The sequence below is a fragment of the Bombus vancouverensis genome, chromosome 5, assembly GCF_051014615.1.
Source record: "Bombus vancouverensis nearcticus chromosome 5, iyBomVanc1_principal, whole genome shotgun sequence".
NCBI classification, from domain to species: Eukaryota; Metazoa; Arthropoda; class Insecta; order Hymenoptera; family Apidae; genus Bombus; species Bombus vancouverensis.
Window position 1 is genome coordinate 5,338,415 of NC_134915.1, and position 22,324 is coordinate 5,360,738.

Here is a 22,324-nt window from a genome sequence, read left to right on the forward strand (position 1 = left end):
ATTTCGACCTTTAAGCGCTCGTTGAACTCCATTTTACACTGCAAATGTAATGCACTACCGTATAAGAGTAGATACAAGCAAAATAGCTCGCAAATCGCGAAGATTTCGTCGATTTTGACGAAATCTGGCCGTCATTTCCTTCCCGTTGGAGATATTTCGACGTTTAAGCGCTCGTTGAACTCCATTTTACACTGCAAATGCAACGCACTAACTTTTAACCGTCGAAACAAGCCAAATAGCTCGCAAATCGCGAAGATTTCGTCGATTTTGACGAAATCTAACTGTCATTTCCTAACCGTTTGAGATACTTCGACGTTTAAGAGCTCATTTCACTCCATTTTACACTACAAATGCAATGCACTACAGTTTAAGCGTCGAAACAAGCAAAATAGCTAGCAAATCGCGAAGATTTCGTCGATTTTGACGAAAACTAACTGTCATTTCCATCCCGTTTGAGATAATTCGACGTTTAAGCGCTCGTTGAGCTCCATTTTACACTGCAATTGCAATACACTACCGTTTAAGCGTCGAAACAAGCAAAATATCTCGCATATCGTGATGATTTCGTCGATTTTGATGAAAACCAACTGTCATTTCCTTCCTGTTGCAGATATTTCGACGTTTAAGCGCTCGTTGAACTCCATTTAACACTGCAAATGCAATGCACTACCATTTAAGCGCCGAAACAAGCAGAATAACTCGCAAATCGCGAAGATTTCGTCGATTTTGACGAAATCTAACTGTCATTTCCTTCCCGTTGGAGATATTTCGACGTTTAAGAGCTCATTTCACTCCATTTTACACTACAAATGCAATGCACTACAGTTTAAGCGCCGAAACAAGCAAAATAGCTAGCAAATCGCGAAGATTTCGTCGATTTTGACGAAAACTAACTGTCATTTCCCTCCCGTTGGATATATTTCGACGTTTAAGCGCTCGTTGAACTCCATTTTACACTGCAAATGCAATGCACTACCGTTCAAGCGTCGAAACAAGCAAAATAACTAGCTAATCGCGAAGATTTCGTCGATTTTGACGAAAACCAACTGTCATTTCCTTCCCGTTTTAGATATTTCGACGTCTAAGCGCTTGTTGAACTCTATTTTACTCTGCAAATGCAATGCACTACCATTTAAGCGTCGAAACAAGCAAAATAGCTGGCAAATCGCGAAGATTTCGTCGATTTTGACGAAAACTAACTGTCATTTCCTTCCCATTTGTGATATTTCGACGTTTAAGCGCTCGTTGAACTCCATTTTACACTGCAAATGCGAGGCAGTACCGTTTAAGCGTCGGAACAAGCAAAATAGCTCGCAAATCGCGAAGATTTCGACGATTTTGATGAAATCTAGCCGTCATTTTCTTCCCGTTGGAGATATTTCGACGCTTAAGCGCTCGTTGTTCTCCACTTTACACTACAAATGCAATGCACTACCGTTCAAGCGTCGAAACAAGCAAAATAACTCGCAAATCGCGAAGATTTCGTCGATTTGGACGAAAACCAACTGTCATTTCCTTCCCGTTTTAGATATTTCGACGTCTAAGCGCTCGTTGAACTCCATTTTACACTGCAAATGCAATGCACTACCATTTAAGCGTCGTAACAAGCAAAATAGCTCGCAAATCGCGAAGATTTCGTCGATTTTGACGAAAACTAACTGTCATTTCCTTCCCGTTTGAGATATTTCGACCTTTAAGCGCTCGTTGAACTCCATTTTACACTGCAAATGTAATGCACTACCGTATAAGAGTAGATACAAGCAAAATAGCTCGCAAATCGCGAAGATTTCGTCGATTTTGACGAAATCTAGCTGTCATTTCTTTCCCGTTGGAGATATTTCGACGTTTAAGAGCTCATTTCACTCCATTTTACACTGCAAATGCAATGCACTACCGTTAAAGCGTCGAAACGAGCAATATAGCTCGCTAATCGCGAAGATTTCGTCGATTTTGACAAAAACTAACTGTCATTTCCCTCCCGTTTGAGATATTTCGACGTTTAAGCGCTCGTTGAACTCCATTTTACACTGCAAATGCAATGCACTACCATTTAAGCGTCGAAACAAGCAAAATAGCTGGCAAATCGCGAAGATTTCGTCGATTTTGACGAAAACTAACTGTCATTACCTTCCCGTTTGTGATATTTCGACGTTTAAGCGCTCGTTGAACTCCATTTTACACTGCAAATGCGAGGCAGTACCGTTTAAGCGTCGGAACAAGCAAAATAGCTCGCAAATCGCGAAGATTTCGACGATTTTGATGAAATCTAGCCGTCATTTTCTTCCCGTTGGAGATCTTTCGACGCTTAAGCGCTCGTTGTACTCCACTTTACACTACAAATGCAATGCACTACCGTTCAAGCGTCGAAACAAGCAAAATAACTCGCAAATCGCGAAGATTTCGTCGATTTTGACGAAAACCAACTGTCATTTCCTTTCCGTTTTAGATATTTCGACGTCTAAGCGCTCGTTGAACTCCATTTTACACTGCAAATGCAATGCACTACCATTTAAGCGTCCTAACAAGCAAAATAGCTCGCAAATCGCGAAGATTTCGTCGATTTTGACGAAAACTAACTGTCATTACCTTCCCGTTTGTGATATTTCGACGTTTAAGCGCTCGTTGAACTCCATTTTACACTGCAAATGCGAGGCAGTACCGTTTAAGCGTCGGAACAAGCAATATAGCTCGCTAATCGCGAAGATTTCGTCGATTTTGACGAAAACTAACTGTCATTTCCTTCCCGTTTGAGATATTTCGACATTTAAGCGCTCGTTGAACTCCATTTTACACTGCAAATGTAATGCACTACCGTATAAGAGTAGATACAAGCAAAATAGCTCGCAAATCGCGTCGATTTCGACGATCTTGATTCAATCTAGCCGTCATTTCCTTCCCGTTGGAGATATTTCGACGTTTAAGCGCTCGTTGAACTCCATTTTACACTGCAAATGCAACGCACTAACCTTTAAACGTCGAAACAAGCCAAATAGCTCGCAAATCGCGAAGATTTCGTCGATTTTGCAGATATCTAGCCGTCATTTCCTTCCCGTTGGAGATATTTCGACGTTTAAGCGCTCGTTGAACTCCATTTTACACTGCAAATGTAATGCACTACAGTTTAAGCGTCGCATCAAACAAAATAGCTCGCAAATCGCGACGATTTCGTCGATTTTGATGAAATCTGGCCGTCATTTCCTTCCCGTTGGAGATATTTCGACGTTTAAGCGCTCGTTGAACTCCATTTTACACTGCAAATGCAACGCACTAACTTTTAAACGTCGAAACAAGCCAAATAGCTCGCAAATCGCGAAGATTTCGTCGATTTTGATGAAAACAAACTGTCATTTATATCCCGTTTGAAATATTTCGACGTTTAAGCGCTCGTTGAACTCCATCTTAGACTGCAAATGCAATGCACTACCGTTAAAGCGTCGAAACAAGCAAAATAGCTCGCAAATCGCGACGATTTCGTCGATTTTGACGAAAACTAACTGTCATTTCCATCCCGTTTGAAATATTTCGACGTTTAAGCGCTCGTTGAACTCCATTTTACACTGCAAAAGTAATGCACTACCGTAAAAGAGTAGATACAAGCAAAATAGCTCGCAAATCGCCATGATTTCGTCGATTTTGACGAAAACTAACTGTCATTTCCGTCTCGTTGGAGATATTTCGACGTTTAAGCGCTCGTTGAACTCCATTTTACACTGCAAATGCAATGCACTACCGTTTAAGCGTCGCAACAAGCAAAATAGCTCGCAAATCGCGACGATTTCGTCGATTTTGACGAAAACTAACTGTCATTTCCATCCCGTTTGAAATATTTCGACGTTTAAGCGCTCGTTGAACTCCATTTTACACTGCAAAAGTAATGCACTACCGTAAAAGAGTAGATACAAGCAAAATAGCTCGCAAATCGCCATGATTTCGTCGATTTTGACGAAAACTAACTGTCATTTCCGTCTCGTTGGAGATATTTCGACGTTTAAGCGCTCGTTGAACTCCATTTTACACTGCAAATGTAATGCACTACCGTATAAGAGTAGATACAAGCAAAATAGCTCGCAAATCGCGTCGATTTCGTCGATCTTGATTCAATCTAGCCGTCATTTCCTTCCCGTTGGAGATATTTCGACGTTTAAGCGCTCGTTGAACTCCATTTTACACTGCAAATGCAACGCACTAACCTTTAAACGTCGAAACAAGCCAAATAGCTCGCAAATCGCGAAGATTTCGTCGATTTTGCAGATATCTAGCCGTCATTTCCTTCCCGTTGGAGATATTTCGACGTTTAAGCGCTCGTTGAACTCCATTTTACACTGCAAATGTAATGCACTACAGTGTAAGCGTCGCATCAAACAAAATAGCTCGCAAATCGCGACGATTTCGTCGATTTTGATGAAATCTGGCCGTCATTTCCTTCCCGTTGGAGATATTTCGACGTTTAAGCGCTCGTTGAACTCCATTTTACACTGCAAATGCAACGCACTAACTTTTAAACGTCGAAACAAGCCAAATAGCTCGCAAATCGCGAAGATTTCGTCGATTTTGATGAAAACAAACTGTCATTTATATCCCGTTTGAAATATTTCGACGTTTAAGCGCTCGTTGAACTCCATCTTAGACTGCAAATGCAATGCACTACCGTTAAAGCGTCGAAACAAGCAAAATAGCTCGCAAATCGCGACGATTTCGTCGATTTTGACGAAAACTAACTGTCATTTCCATCCCGTTTGAAATATTTCGACGTTTAAGCGCTCGTTGAACTCCATTTTACACTGCAAAAGTAATGCACTACCGTAAAAGAGTAGATACAAGCAAAATAGCTCGCAAATCGCCATGATTTCGTCGATTTTGACGAAAACTAACTGTCATTTCCGTCTCGTTGGAGATATTTCGACGTTTAAGCGCTCGTTGAACTCCATTTTACACTGCAAATGCAATGCACTACCGTTTAAGCGTCGCAACAAGCAAAATAGCTCGCAAATCGCGACGATTTCGTCGATTTTGACGAAAGCTAACTGTCATTTCCATCCCGTTTGAGATATCTCGACGTTTAAGCGCTCGTTGAGCTCCATTTTACACTGCAAATGCAACGCACTAACTTTTAAACGTCGAAACAAGCCAAATAGCTCGCAAATCGCGAAGATTTCGTCGATTTTGCGGAAAACTATCTGTCATTACCTTCCCGTTGGAGATATTTCAACGTTTAAGCGCTCGTTGAACTCCATTTTAGACTGCAAAGGTAATGCACTACGGCTTGGGCGTCGAAACAAGCGAAACTGGTCGCAAATCGCGACGATTTCGTCGATTTTGATGAAAACAAACTGTCATTTCTATCCCGTTTGAAATATTTCGACGTATAAGCGCTCGTTGAGCTCCATCTTAGACTGCAAATGCAATGCACTACCGTTAGAGCGTCGAAACAAGCAAAATAGCTCGCAAATCGCGACGATTTCGTCGATTTTGACGAAAACTAACTGTCATTTCCATCCCGTTTGAAATATTTCGACGTTTAAGCGCTCGTTGAACTCCATTTTACACTGCAAAAGTAATGCACTACCGTAAAAGAGTAGATACAAGCAAAATAGCTCGCAAATCGCGATGATTTCGTCGATTTTGAAGAAAACTAACTGTCATTTCCATCCCGTTTGAGATATTTCGACGTTTAAGCGCTCGTTGAGCTCCATTTTACACTGCAAATGCAATGCCCTACCGTTAGCGCGTCGGAACAAGCAAAATAACTCGCAAATCGCGAAGATTTCGTCGATTTTGACGAAAACCAACTGTCATTTCCATCCCGTTTGAGATATTTCGACGTTTAAGCGCTCGTTGAACTCCATTTTTCACTGCAAATGCAACGCACTAACCTTTAAACGTCGAAACAAGCCAAATAGCTCGCAAATCGCGAAGATTTCGTCGATTTTGCAGAAATCTAGCCGTCCTTTCCTTCCCGTTGGAGATATTTCGACGTTTAAGCGCCCGTTGAACTCCATTTTACACTGCAAATGTAATGCACTACCGTTTAAGCGTCGCAACAAGCAAAATAGCTCGCAAATCGCGACGATTTCGTCGATTTTGACGAAAACTAACTGTCATTTCCATCCCGTTTGAGATATTTCGACGTTTAAGCGCTCGTTGAGCTCCATTTTACACTGCAAATGCAATGCCCTACCGTTAGCGCGTCGGAACAAGCAAAATAGCTCGCAAATCGCGAAGATTTCGTCGATTTTGACGAAAACTAACCGTCATTTACTTCCCGTTGGAGATATTTCGAGGTCTAAGCGATCATTGAACTCCATTTTACACTGCAAATATAATGCACTACCGTTTAAGCGTCGAAACAAGGAATATAGCTCGCAAATCGCGAAGATTTCGTCGATTTTGACAAAAACTAACTGTCATTTCCTTCCCGTTTGAGATATTTCGACGTTTAAGCGCTCGTTGAACTCCATTTTACACTGCAAATGCAATGCACTACCTTTAAAGCGTCGAAACAAGCAAAATAGCTCGCAAATCGCGAAGATTTTGTCGATTTTGAGGAAAAACTAACTGTCATTTCCTTCCCGTTTGAGATATTTCGACCTTTAAGCGCTCGTTGAACTCCATTTTACACTGCAAATGTAATGCACTACCGTATAAGAGTAGATACAAGCAAAATAGCTCGCAAATCGCGAAGATTTCGTCGATTTTGACGAAATATAGCTGTCATTTCCTTCCCGTTGGAGATAAATCGACGTTTAAGCGCTCATTTCACTCCATTTTACACTGCAAATGTAATGCACTACCGTTTAAGCGTCGCAACAAGCAAAATAGCTCGCAAATCGCGACGATTTCGTCGATTTTGACGAAAAGTAACTGTCATTTCCATCCCGTTTGAGATATTTCGACGTTTAAGCGCTCGTTGAGCTCCATTTTACACTGCAAATGCAATGTCCTACCGTTAGCGCGTCGGAACAAGCAAAGTAGCTCGCAAATCGCGAAGGTTTCGTCGATTTTGAAGAAAACTAACTGTCATTTCCATCCCGTTTGAGATATTTCGACGTTTAAGCGCCCGTTGAACTCCATTTTACACTGCAAATGCAATGCACTACCTTTAAAGCGTCGAAACAAGCAAAATAGCTCGCAAATCGCGAAGATTTTGTCGATTTTGAGGAAAAACTAACTGTCATTTCCTTCCCGTTTGAGATATTTCGACCTTTAAGCGCTCGTTGAACTCCATTTTACACTGCAAATGTAATGCACTACCGTATAAGAGTAGATACAAGCAAAATAGCTCGCAAATCGCGAAGATTTCGTCGATTTTGACGAAATCTAGCTGTCATTTCCTTCCCGTTGGAGATATTTCGACGTTTAAGCGCCCATTTCACTCCATTTTACACTGCAAATGTAATGCACTACCGTTTAAGCGTCGCAACAAGCAAAATAGCTCGCAAATCGCGACGATTTCGTCGATTTTGACGAAAAGTAACTGTCATTTCCATCCCGTTTGAGATATTTCGACGTTTAAGCGCTCGTTGAGCTCCATTTTACACTGCAAATGCAATGTCCTACCGTTAGCGCGTCGGAACAAGCAAAGTAGCTCGCAAATCGCGAAGGTTTCGTCGATTTTGAAGAAAACTAACTGTCATTTCCATCCCGTTTGAGATATTTCGACGTTTAAGCGCTCGTTGAACTCCATTTTACACTGCAAATGCAACGCACTAACCTTTAAACGTCGAAACAAGCCAAATAGCTCGCAAATCGCGAAGATTTCGTCGATTTTGCAGAAATCTAGCCGTCATTTCCTTCCCGTTGGAGATATTTCGACGTTTAAGCGCTCGTTGAACTCCATTTTACACTGCAAATGTAATGCACTACAGTTTAAGCGTCGCAACAAGCAAAATAGCTCGCAAATCGCGAAGGTTTCGTCGATTTTGACGAAAACTAACTGTCATTTCCATCCCGTTTGAGGTATTTCGACGTTTAAGCGCTCGTTGAACTCCATTTTACACTGCAAATGTAATGCACTACCGTATAAGAGTAGATACAAGCAAAATAGCTCGCAAATCGCGAAGATTTCGTCGATTTTGACGAAATCTAGCCGTCATTTCCTTCCCGTTGGAGATATTTCGACGTTTAAGCGCTCATTTCACTCCATTTTACACTGCAAATGTAATGCACTACCGTTTAAGCGTCGCAACAAGCAAAATAGCTCGCAAATCGCGACGATTTCGTCGATTTTGACGAAAACTAACTGTCATTTCCATCTCGTTGGAGATATTTCGACGTTTAAGCGCTCGTTGAACTCCATCTTAGACTGCAAATGCAATGCACTACCGTTAAAGCGTCGAAACAAGCAAAATAGCTCGCAAATCGCGACGATTTCGTCGATTTTGACGAAAACTAACTGTCATTTCCATCCCGTTTGAAATATTTCGACGTTTAAGCGCTCGTTGAACTCCATTTTACACTGCAAGAGTAATGCACTACCGTAAAAGAGTACATACAGGCAAAATAGCTCGCAAATCGCGATGATTTCGTCGATTTTGACGAAAACTAACTGTCATTTCCGTCTCGTTGGAGATATTTCGACGTTTAAGCGCTCGTTGAACTCCATTTTACACTGCAAATGCAATGCACTACCTTTAAAGCGTCGAAACAAGCAAATAGCTCGCAAATCGCGAAGATTTTGTCGATTTTGAGGAAAAACTAACTGTCATTTCCTTCCCGTTTGAGATATTTCGACATTTAAGCGCTCGTTGAACTCCATTTTACACTGCGAATGTAATGCACTACCGTATAAGAGTAGATACAAGCAAAATAGCTCGCAAATCGCGAAGATTTCGTCGATTTTGACGAAATCTAGCTGTCATTTCCATCCCGTTTGAGATATTTCGACGTTTAAGCGCTCGTTGAGCTCCATTTTACACTGCAAATGCAATGCGCTACCGTTAGCGCGTCGGAACAAGCAAAGTAGCTCGCAAATCGCGAAGGTTTCGTCGATTTTGACGAAAACTAACTGTCATTTCCATCCCGTTTGAGATATTTCGACGTTTAAGCGCTCGTTGAACTCCATTTTTCACTGCAAATGCAACGCACTAACCTTTAAACGTCGAAACAAGCCAAATAGCTCGCAAATCGCGAAGATTTCGTCGATTTTGACGAAATCTAGCTGTCATTTCCTTCCCGTTGGAGATATTTCGACGTTTAAGCGCTCATTTCACTCCATTTTACACTGCAAATGTAATGCACTACCGTTTAAGCGTCGCAACAAGCAAAATAGCTAGCAAATCGCGAAGATTTCGTCGATTTTGACGAAAACTAACTGTCATTTCCATCCCGTTTGAGATAATTCGACGTTTAAGCGCTCGTTGAACTCCATTTTACACTGCAAAAGTAATGCACTACTGTAAAAGAGTAGATACAAGCAAAATAGCTCGCAAATCGCCATGATTTCGTCGATTTTGACGAAAACTAACTGTCATTTCCGTCTCGTTGGAGATATTTCGACGTTTAAGCGCTCGTTGAACTCCATTTTACACTGCAAATGCAATGCACTACCGTTTAAGCGTCGCAACAAGCAAAATAGCTCGCAAATCGCGACGATTTCGTCGATTTTGACGAAAACTAACTGTCATTTCCATCCCGTTTGAGATATCTCGACGTTTAAGCGCTCGTTGAGCTCCATTTTACACTGCAAATGCAACGCACTAACTTTTAAACGTCGAAACAAGCCAAATAGCTCGCAAATCGCGAAGATTTCGTCGATTTTGCGGAAAACTATCTGTCATTACCTTCCCGTTGGAGATATTTCAACGTTTAAGCGCTCGTTGAACTCCATTTTAGACTGCAAAGGTAATGCACTACGGCTTGGGCGTCGAAACAAGCGAAACTGGTCGCAAATCGCGACGATTTCGTCGATTTTGATGAAAACAAACTGTCATTTCTATCCCGTTTGAAATATTTCGACGTTTAAGCGCTCGTTGAGCTCCATCTTAGACTGCAAATGCAATGCACTACCGTTAGAGCGTCGAAACAAGCAAAATAGCTCGCAAATCGCGACGATTTCGTCGATTTTGACGAAAACTAACTGTCATTTCCATCCCGTTTGAAATATTTCGACGTTTAAGCGCTCGTTGAACTCCATTTTACACTGCAAAAGTAATGCACTACCGTAAAAGAGTAGATACAAGCAAAATAGCTCGCAAATCGCGATGATTTCGTCGATTTTGAAGAAAACTAACTGTCATTTCCATCCCGTTTGAGATATTTCGACGTTTAAGCGCTCGTTGAGCTCCATTTTACACTGCAAATGCAATGCCCTACCGTTAGCGCGTCGGAACAAGCAAAATAGCTCGCAAATCGCGAAGATTTCGTCGATTTTGACGAAAACTATCCGTCATTTACTTCCCGTTGGAGATATTTCGAGGTCTAAGCGATCATTGAACTCCATTTTACACTGCAAATGCAATGCACTACCGTTAAAGCGTCGAAACAAGCAATATAGCTCGCAAATCGCGAAGATTTCGTCGATTTTGACAAAAACTAACTGTCATTTTCTTCCCGTTGGAGATATTTCGACGCTTAAGCGCTCGTTGTACTCCACTTTACACTACAAATGCAATGCACTACCGTTCAAGCGTCGAAACAAGCAAAATAACTCGCAAATCGCGAAGATTTCGTCGATTTTGACGAAAACCAACTGTCATTTCCATCCCGTTTGAGATATTTCGACGTTTAAGCGCTCGTTGAACTCCATTTTTCACTGCAAATGCAACGCACTAACCTTTAAACGTCGAAACAAGCCAAATAGCTCGCAAATCGCGAAGATTTCGTCGATTTTGCAGAAATCTAGCCGTCCTTTCCTTCCCGTTGGAGATATTTCGACGTTTAAGCGCCCGTTGAACTCCATTTTACACTGCAAATGTAATGCACTACAGTTTAAGCGTCGCAACAAGCAAAATAGCTCGCAAATCGCGACGATTTCGTCGATTTTGACGAAAACTAACTGTCATTTCCATCCCGTTTGAGATATTTCGACGTTTAAGCGCTCGTTGAGCTCCATTTTACACTGCAAATGCAATGCCCTACCGTTAGCGCGTCGGAACAAGCAAAATAGCTCGCAAATCGCGAAGATTTCGTCGATTTTGACGAAAACAAACAGTCATTTACTTCACGTTGGAGATATTTCGAGGTCTAAGCGATCATTGAACTCCATTTTACACTGCAAATATAATGCACTACCGTTTAAGCGTCGAAACAAGGAATATAGCTCGCAAATCGCGAAGATTTCGTCGATTTTGACAAAAACTAACTGTCATTTCCTTCCCGTTTGAGATATTTCGACGTTTAAGCGCTCGTTGAACTCCATTTTACACTGCAAATGCAATGCACTACCTTTAAAGCGTCGATACAAGCAAAATAGCTCGCAAATCGCGAAGATTTTGTCGATTTTGAGGAAAAACTAACTGTCATTTCCTTCCCGTTTGAGATATTTCGACCTTTAAGCGCTCGTTGAACTCCATTTTACACTGCAAATGTAATGCACTACCGTATAAGAGTAGATACAAGCAAAATAGCTCGCAAATCGCGACGATTTCGTCGATTTTGACGAAATCTAGCTGTCATTTCCTTCCCGTTGGAGATAAATCGACGTTTAAGCGCTCATTTCACTCCATTTTACACTGCAAATGTAATGCACTACCGTTTAAGCGTCGCAACAAGCAAAATAGCTCGCAAATCGCGACGATTTCGTCGATTTTGACGAAAAGTAACTGTCATTTCCATCCCGTTTGAGATATTTCGACGTTTAAGCGCTCGTTGAGCTCCATTTTACACTGCAAATGCAATGTCCTACCGTTAGCGCGTCGAAACAAGCCAAATAGCTCGCAAATCGCGAAGATTTTGTCGATTTTGCGGAAAACTATCTGTCATTACCTTCCCGTTGGAGATATTTCAACGTTTAAGCGCTCGTTGAACTCCATTTTAGACTGCAAAGGTAATGCACTACGGCTTGGGCGTCGAAACAAGCGAAACTGGTCGCAAATCGCGACGATTTCGTCGATTTTGATGAAAACAAACTGTCATTTCTATCCCGTTTGAAATATTTCGACGTTTAAGCGCTCGTTGAGCTCCATCTTAGACTGCAAATGCAATGCACTACCGTTAGAGCGTCGAAACAAGCAAAATAGCTCGCAAATCGCGACGATTTCGTCGATTTTGACGAAAACTAACTGTCATTTCCATCCCGTTTGAAATATTTCGACGTTTAAGCGCTCGTTGAACTCCATTTTACACTGCAAAAGTAATGCACTACCGTAAAAGAGTAGATACAAGCAAAATAGCTCGCAAATCGCGATGATTTCGTCGATTTTGAAGAAAACTAACTGTCATTTCCATCCCGTTTGAGATATTTCGACGTTTAAGCGCTCGTTGAGCTCCATTTTACACTGCAAATGCAATGCCCTACCGTTAGCGCGTCGGAACAAGCAAAATAGCTCGCAAATCGCGAAGATTTCGTCGATTTTGACGAAAACTATCCGTCATTTACTTCCCGTTGGAGATATTTCGAGGTCTAAGCGATCATTGAACTCCATTTTACACTGCAAATGCAATGCACTACCGTTAAAGCGTCGAAACAAGCAATATAGCTCGCAAATCGCGAAGATTTCGTCGATTTTGACAAAAACTAACTGTCATTTTCTTCCCGTTGGAGATATTTCGACGCTTAAGCGCTCGTTGTACTCCACTTTACACTACAAATGCAATGCACTACCGTTCAAGCGTCGAAACAAGCAAAATAACTCGCAAATCGCGAAGATTTCGTCGATTTTGACGAAAACCAACTGTCATTTCCATCCCGTTTGAGATATTTCGACGTTTAAGCGCTCGTTGAACTCCATTTTTCACTGCAAATGCAACGCACTAACCTTTAAACGTCGAAACAAGCCAAATAGCTCGCAAATCGCGAAGATTTCGTCGATTTTGCAGAAATCTAGCCGTCCTTTCCTTCCCGTTGGAGATATTTCGACGTTTAAGCGCCCGTTGAACTCCATTTTACACTGCAAATGTAATGCACTACAGTTTAAGCGTCGCAACAAGCAAAATAGCTCGCAAATCGCGACGACTTCGTCGATTTTGACGAAAACTAACTGTCATTTCCATCCCGTTTGAGATATTTCGACGTTTAAGCGCTCGTTGAGCTCCATTTTACACTGCAAATGCAATGCCCTACCGTTAGCGCGTCGGAACAAGCAAAATAGCTCGCAAATCGCGAAGATTTCGTCGATTTTGACGAAAACTAACAGTCATTTACTTCCCGTTGGAGATATTTCGAGGTCTAAGCGATCATTGAACTCCATTTTACACTGCAAATATAATGCACTACCGTTTAAGCGTCGAAACAAGGAATATAGCTCGCAAATCGCGAAGATTTCGTCGATTTTGACAAAAACTAACTGTCATTTCCTTCCCGTTTGAGATATTTCGACGTTTAAGCGCTCGTTGAACTCCATTTTACACTGCAAATGCAATGCACTACCTTTAAAGCGTCGAAACAAGCAAAATAGCTCGCAAATCGCGAAGATTTTGTCGATTTTGAGGAAAAACTAACTGTCATTTCCTTCCCGTTTGAGATATTTCGACCTTTAAGCGCTCGTTGAACTCCATTTTACACTGCAAATGTAATGCACTACCGTATAAGAGTAGATACAAGCAAAATAGCTCGCAAATCGCGAAGATTTCGTCGATTTTGACGAAATCTAGCTGTCATTTCCTTCCCGTTGGAGATAAATCGACGTTTAAGCGCTCATTTCACTCCATTTTACACTGCAAATGTAATGCACTACCGTATAAGAGTAGATACAAGCAAAATAGCTCGCAAATCGCGACGATTTCGTCGATTTTGACGAAAAGTAACTGTCATTTCCATCCCGTTTGAGATATTTCGACGTTTAAGCGCTCGTTGAGCTCCATTTTACACTGCAAATGCAATGTCCTACCGTTAGCGCGTCGGAACAAGCAAAGTAGCTCGCAAATCGCGAAGGTTTCGTCGATTTTGAAGAAAACTAACTGTCATTTCCATCCCGTTTGAGATATTTCGACGTTTAAGCGCTCGTTGAACTCCATTTTACACTGCAAATGCAATGCACTACCGTTTAAGCGTCGCAACAAGCAAAATAGCTCGCAAATCGCGACGATTTCGTCGATTTTGACGAAAACTAACTGTCATTTCCTTCCCGATGGAGATATTTCGACGTTTAAGCGCTCATTTCACTCCATTTTACACTGCAAATGTAATGCACTACCGTTTAAGCGTCGCAACAAGCAAAATAGCTAGCAAATCGCGAAGATTTCGTCGATTTTGACGAAAACTAACTGTCATTTCCATCCCGTTTGAGATAATTCGACGTTTAAGCGCTCGTTGAACTCCATTTTACACTGCAAAAGTAATGCACTACCGTAAAAGAGTAGATACAAGCAAAATAGCTCGCAAATCGCCATGATTTCGTCGATTTTGACGAAAACTAACTGTCATTTCCGTCTCGTTGGAGATATTTCGACGTTTAAGCGCTCGTTGAACTCCATTTTACACTGCAAATGCAATGCACTACCGTTTAAGCGTCGCAACAAGCAAAATAGCTCGCAAATCGCGACGATTTCGTCGATTTTGACGAAAACTAACTGTCATTTCCATCCCGTTTGAGATATCTCGACGTTTAAGCGCTCGTTGAGCTCCATTTTACACTGCAAATGCAACGCACTAACTTTTAAACGTCGAAACAAGCCAAATAGCTCGCAAATCGCGAAGATTTCGTCGATTTTGCGGAAAACTATCTGTCATTACCTTCCCGTTGGAGATATTTCAACGTTTAAGCGCTCGTTGAACTCCATTTTAGACTGCAAAGGTAATGCACTACGGCTTGGGCGTCGAAACAAGCGAAACTGGTCGCAAATCGCGACGATTTCGTCGATTTTGATGAAAACAAACTGTCATTTCTATCCCGTTTGAAATATTTCGACGTTTAAGCGCTCGTTGAGCTCCATCTTAGACTGCAAATGCAATGCACTACCGTTAGAGCGTCGAAACAAGCAAAATAGCTCGCAAATCGCGACGATTTCGTCGATTTTGACGAAAACTAACTCTCATTTCCATCCCGTTTGAAATATTTCGACGTTTAAGCGCTCGTTGAACTCCATTTTACACTGCAAAAGTAATGCACTACCGTAAAAGAGTAGATACAAGCAAAATAGCTCGCAAATCGCGATGATTTCGTCGATTTTGAAGAAAACTAACTGTCATTTCCATCCCGTTTGAGATATTTCGACGTTTAAGCGCTCGTTGAGCTCCATTTTACACTGCAAATGCAATGCCCTACCGTTAGCGCGTCGGAACAAGCAAAATAGCTCGCAAATCGCGAAGATTTCGTCGATTTTGACGAAAACTATCCGTCATTTACTTCCCGTTGGAGATATTTCGAGGTCTAAGCGATCATTGAACTCCATTTTACACTGCAAATGTAATGTACTACAGTTTAAGCGTCGCAACAAGCAAAATAGCTCGCAAATCGCGAAGGTTTCGTCGATTTTGACGAAAACTAACTGTCATTTCCATCCCGTTTGAGGTATTTCGACGTTTAAGCGCTCGTTGAACTCCATTTTACACTGCAAATGTAATGCACTACCGTATAAGAGTAGATACAAGCAAAATAGCTCGCAAATCGCGAAGATTTCGTCGATTTTGACGAAATCTAGCCGTCATTTCCTTCCCGTTGGAGATATTTCGACGTTTAAGCGCTCATTTCACTCCATTTTACACTGCAAATGTAATGCACTACCGTTTAAGCGTCGCAACAAGCAAAATAGCTCGCAAATCGCGACGATTTCGTCGATTTTGACGAAAACTAACTGTCATTTCCATCTCGTTGGAGATATTTCGACGTTTAAGCGCTCGTTGAACTCCATCTTAGACTGCAAATGCAATGCACTACCGTTAAAGCGTCGAAACAAGCAAAATAGCTCGCAAATCGCGACGATTTCGTCGATTTTGACGAAAACTAACTGTCATTTCCATCCCGTTTGAAATATTTCGACGTTTAAGCGCTCGTTGAACTCCATTTTACACTGCAAGAGTAATGCACTACCGTAAAAGAGTACATACAGGCAAAATAGCTCGCAAATCGCGATGATTTCGTCGATTTTGACGAAAACTAACTGTCATTTCCGTCTCGTTGGAGATATTTCGACGTTTAAGCGCTCGTTGAACTCCATTTTACACTGCAAATGCAATGCACTACCTTTAAAGCGTCGGAACAAGCAAATAGCTCGCAAATCGCGAAGATTTTGTCGATTTTGAGGAAAAACTAACTGTCATTTCCTTCCCGTTTGAGATATTTCGACATTTAAGCGCTCGTTGAACTCCATTTTACACTGCGAATGTAATGCACTACCGTATAAGAGTAGATACAAGCAAAATAGCTCGCAAATCGCGAAGATTTCGTCGATTTTGACGAAATCTAGCTGTCATTTCCATCCCGTTTGAGATATTTCGACGTTTAAGCGCTCGTTGAGCTCCATTTTACACTGCAAATGCAATGCGCTACCGTTAGCGCGTCGGAACAAGCAAAGTAGCTCGCAAATCGCGAAGGTTTCGTCGATTTTGACGAAAACTAACTGTCATTTCCATCCCGTTTGAGATATTTCGACGTTTAAGCGCTCGTTGAACTCCATTTTTCACTGCAAATGCAACGCACTAACCTTTAAACGTCGAAACAAGCCAAATAGCTCGCAAATCGCGAAGATTTCGTCGATTTTGCAGAAATCTAGCCGTCATTTCCTTCCCGTTGGAGATATTTCGACGTTTAAGCGCTCGTTGAACTCCATTTTACACTGCAAATGTAATGCACTACAGTTTAAGTGTCGAAACAAGTAATATAGCTCGCAAATCGCGATGATTTCGTCGATTTTGAAGAAAACTAACTGTCATTTCCTTCCCGTTGGAGATATTTCGACGTTTAAGCGCTCGTTGAGCTCCATTTTACACTGCAAATGCAATGCCCTACCGTTAGCGCGTCGGAACAAGCAAAATAGCTCGCAAATCGCGAAGATTTCGTCGATTTTGACGAAAACTAACCGTCATTTACTTCCCGTTGGAGATATTTCGAGGTCTAAGCGATCATTGAACTCCATTTTACACTGCAAATATAATGCACTACCGTTTAAGCGTCGAAACAAGGAATATAGCTCGCAAATCGCGAAGATTTCGTCGATTTTGACAAAAACTAACTGTCATTTCCTTCCCGTTTGAGATATTTCGACGTTTAAGCGCTCGTTGAACTCCATTTTACACTGCAAATGCAATGCACTACCTTTAAAGCGTCGAAACAAGCAAAATAGCTCGCAAATCGAGAAGATTTTGTCGATTTTGAGGAAAAACTAACTGTCATTTCCTTCCCGTTTGAGATATTTCGACCTTTAAGCGCTCGTTGAACTCCATTTTACACTGCAAATGTAATGCACTACCGTATAAGAGTAGATACAAGCAAAATAGCTCGCAAATCGCGAAGATTTCGTCGACTTTGACGAAATCTAGCTGTCATTTCCTTCCCGTTGGAGATATTTCGACGTTTAAGCGCTCGTTGAACTCCATTTTACACTGCAAATGTAATGCACTACCGTTTAAGCGTCGCAACAAGCAAAATAGCTCGCAAATCGCGACGATTTCGTCGATTTTGACGAAAAGTAACTGTCATTTCCATCCCGTTTGAGATATTTCGACGTTTAAGCGCTCGTTGAGCTCCATTTTACACTGCAAATGCAATGTCCTACCGTTAGCGCGTCGGAACAAGCAAAGTAGCTCGCAAATCGCGAAGGTTTCGTCGATTTTGAAGAAAACTAACTGTCATTTCCATCCCGTTTGAGATATTTCGACGTTTAAGCGCTCGTTGAACTCCATTTTACACTGCAAATGCAACGCACTAACCTTTAAACGTCGAAACAAGCCAAATAGCTCGCAAATCGCGAAGATTTCGTCGATTTTGCAGAAATCTAGCCGTCATTTCCTTCCCGTTGGAGATATTTCGACGTTTAAGCGCTCGTTGAACTCCATTTTACACTGCAAATGTAATGCACTACAGTTTAAGCGTCGCAACAAGCAAAATAGCTCGCAAATCGCGAAGGTTTCGTCGATTTTGACGAAAACTAACTGTCATTTCCATCCCGTTTGAGATATTTCGACGTTTAAGCGCTCGTTGAACTCCATTTTTCACTGCAAATGCAACGCACTAACCTTTAAACGTCGAAACAAGCCAAATAGCTCGCAAATCGCGAAGATTTCGTCGATTTTGCGGAAATCTAGCCGTCATTTCCTTCCCGTTGGAGATATTTCGACGTTTAAGCGCTCGTTGAACTCCATTTTACACTGCAAATGTAATGCACTACAGTTTAAGTGTCGAAACAAGTAATATAGCTCGCAAATCGCGATGATTTCGTCGATTTTGAAGAAAACTAACTGTCATTTCCTTCCCGTTGGAGATATTTCGACGTTTAAGCGCTCGTTGAGCTCCATTTTACACTGCAAATGCAATGCCCTACCGTTAGCGCGTCGGAACAAGCAAAATAGCTCGCAAATCGCGAAGATTTCGTCGATTTTGACGAAAACTAACCGTCATTTACTTCCCGTTGGAGATATTTCGAGGTCTAAGCGATCATTGAACTCCATTTTACACTGCAAATATAATGCACTACCGTTTAAGCGTCGAAACAAGGAATATAGCTCGCAAATCGCGAAGATTTCGTCGATTTTGACAAAAACTAACTGTCATTTCCTTCCCGTTTGAGATATTTCGACGTTTAAGCGCTCGTTGAACTCCATTTTACACTGCAAATGCAATGCACTACCTTTAAAGCGTCGAAACAAGCAAAATAGCTCGCAAATCGCGAAGATTTTGTCGATTTTGAGGAAAAACTAACTGTCATTTCCTTCCCGTTTGAGATATTTCGACCTTTAAGCGCTCGTTGAACTCCATTTTACACTGCAAATGTAATGCACTACCGTATAAGAGTAGATACAAGCAAAATAGCTCGCAAATCGCGAAGATTTCGTCGATTTTGACGAAATCTAGCTGTCATTTCCTTCCCGTTGGAGATATTTCGACGTTTAAGCGCTCATTTCACTCCATTTTACACTGCAAATGTAATGCACTACCGTTTAAGCGTCGCAACAAGCAAAATAGCTCGCAAATCGCGACGATTTCGTCGATTTTGACGAAAAGTAACTGTCATTTCCATCCCGTTTGAGATATTTCGACGTTTAAGCGCTCGTTGAGCTCCATTTTACACTGCAAATGCAATGTCCTACCGTTAGCGCGTCGGAACAAGCAATGTAGCTCGCAAATCGCGAAGGTTTCGTCGATTTTGAAGAAAACTAACTGTCATTTCCATCCCGTTTGAGATATTTCGACGTTTAAGCGCTCGTTGAACTCCATTTTACACTGCAAATGCAACGCACTAACCTTTAAACGTCGAAACAAGCCAAATAGCTCGCAAATCGCGAAGATTTCGTCGATTTTGCAGAAATCTAGCCGTCATTTCCTTCCCGTTGGAGATATTTCGACGTTTAAGCGCTCGTTGAACTCCATTTTACACTGCAAATGTAATGCACTACAGTTTAAGCGTCGCAACAAGCAAAATAGCTCGCAAATCGCGAAGGTTTCGTCGATTTTGACGAAAACTAACTGTCATTTCCATCCCGTTTGAGGTATTTCGACGTTTAAGCGCTCGTTGAACTCCATTTTACACTGCAAATGTAATGCACTACCGTATAAGAGTAGATACAAGCAAAATAGCTCGCAAATCGCGAAGATTTCGTCGATTTTGACGAAATCTAGCCGTCATTTCCTTCCCGTTGGAGATATTTCGACGTTTAAGCGCTCATTTCACTCCATTTTACACTGCAAATGTAATGCACTACCGTTTAAGCGTCGCAACAAGCAAAATAGCTCGCAAATCGCGACGATTTCGTCGATTTTGACGAAAACTAACTGTCATTTCCATCTCGTTGGAGATATTTCGACGTTTAAGCGCTCGTTGAACTCCATCTTAGACTGCAAATGCAATGCACTACCGTTAAAGCGTCGAAACAAGCAAAATAGCTCGCAAATCGCGACGATTTCGTCGATTTTGACGAAAACTAACTGTCATTTCCATCCCGTTTGAAATATTTCGACGTTTAAGCGCTCGTTGAACTCCATTTTACACTGCAAGAGTAATGCACTACCGTAAAAGAGTACATACAGGCAAAATAGCTCGCAAATCGCGATGATTTCGTCGATTTTGACGAAAACTAACTGTCATTTCCGTCTCGTTGGAGATATTTCGACGTTTAAGCGCTCGTTGAACTCCATTTTACACTGCAAATGTAATGCACTACAGTTTAAGCGTCGCAACAAGCAAAATAGCTCGCAAATCGCGAAGGTTTCGTCGATTTTGACGAAAACTAACTGTCATTTCCATCCCGTTTGAGGTATTTCGACGTTTAAGCGCTCGTTGAACTCCATTTTACACTGCAAATGTAATGCACTACCGTATAAGAGTAGATACAAGCAAAATAGCTCGCAAATCGCGAAGATTTCGTCGATTTTGACGAAATCTAGCCGTCATTTCCTTCCCGTTGGAGATATTTCGACGTTTAAGCGCTCATTTCACTCCATTTTACACTGCAAATGTAATGCACTACCGTTTAAGCGTCGCAACAAGCAAAATAGCTCGCAAATCGCGACGATTTCGTCGATTTTGACGAAAACTAACTGTCATTTCCATCTCGTTGGAGATATTTCGACGTTTAAGCGCTCGTTGAACTCCATCTTAGACTGCAAATGCAATGCACTACCGTTAAAGCGTCGAAACAAGCAAAATAGCTCGCAAATCGCGACGATTTCGTCGATTTTGACGAAAACTAACTGTCATTTCCATCCCGTTTGAAATATTTCGACGTTTAAGCGCTCGTTGAACTCCATTTTACACTGCAAGAGTAATGCACTACCGTAAAAGAGTACATACAGGCAAAATAGCTCGCAAATCGCGATGATTTCGTCGATTTTGACGAAAACTAACTGTCATTTCCGTCTCGTTGGAGATATTTCGACGTTTAAGCGCTCGTTGAACTCCATTTTACACTGCAAATGCAATGCACTACCTTTAAAGCGTCGAAACAAGCAAATAGCTCGCAAATCGCGAAGATTTTGTCGATTTTGACGAAAACTAACTGTCATTTCTTTCCCGTTTGAGATATTTCGACGTTTAAGCGCTCGTTGAGCTCCATTTTACACTGCAAATGCAATGCCCTACCGTTAGCGCGTCGGAACAAGCAAAGTAGCTCGCAAATCGCGAAGGTTTCGTCGATTTTGACGAAAACTAACTGTCATTTCCATCCCGTTTGAGATATTTCGACGTTTAAGCGCTCGTTGAACTCCATTTTTCACTACAAATGCAACGCACTAACCTTTAAACGTCGAAACAAGCCAAATAGCTCGCAAATCGCGAAGATTTCGTCGATTTTGCAGAAATCTAGCCGTCATTTCCTTCCCGTTGGAGATATTTCGACGTTTAAGCGCTCGTTGAACTCCATTTTACACTGCAAATGTAATGCACTACAGTTTAAGTGTCGAAACAAGTAATATAGCTCGCAAATCGCGATGATTTCGTCGATTTTGAAGAAAACTAACTGTCATTTCCTTCCCGTTGGAGATATTTCGACGTTTAAGCGCTCGTTGAACTCCATTTTACACTGCAAATGTAATGCACTACAGTAAAAGAGTAGATACAAGCAAAATAGCTCGCAAATCGCGAAGATTTCGTCGATTTTGACGAAAACTAACTATCATTTCCTTCCCGTTTGAGATATTTCGACGTTTAAGCGCCCGTTGAACTCCATTTTACACTGCAAATGTAATGCGCTACCGTTTAAGTGTCGAAACAAGTAATATAGCTCGCAAATCGCGCAGATTTCGTCGATTTTGACGAAAACTAACTGTCATTTCCATCCCGTTTCTGATATTTCGACGTTTAAGCGCTCGTTGAACTCCATTTTACACTGCAAATGCAATGCACTACCGTTCAAGCGTCGAAACAAGCAAAATAACTCGCAAATCGCGAAGATTTCGTCGATTTTGACGAAAACCAACTCTCATTTCCTTCCCGTTTTAGATATTTCGACGTCTAAGCGCTCGTTGAACTTCATTTTACACTGCAAATGCAATGCACTACCATTTAAGCGTCGTAACAAGCAAAATAGCTCGCAAATCTCGAAGATTTCGTCGATTTTGACGAAAACTAACTGTCA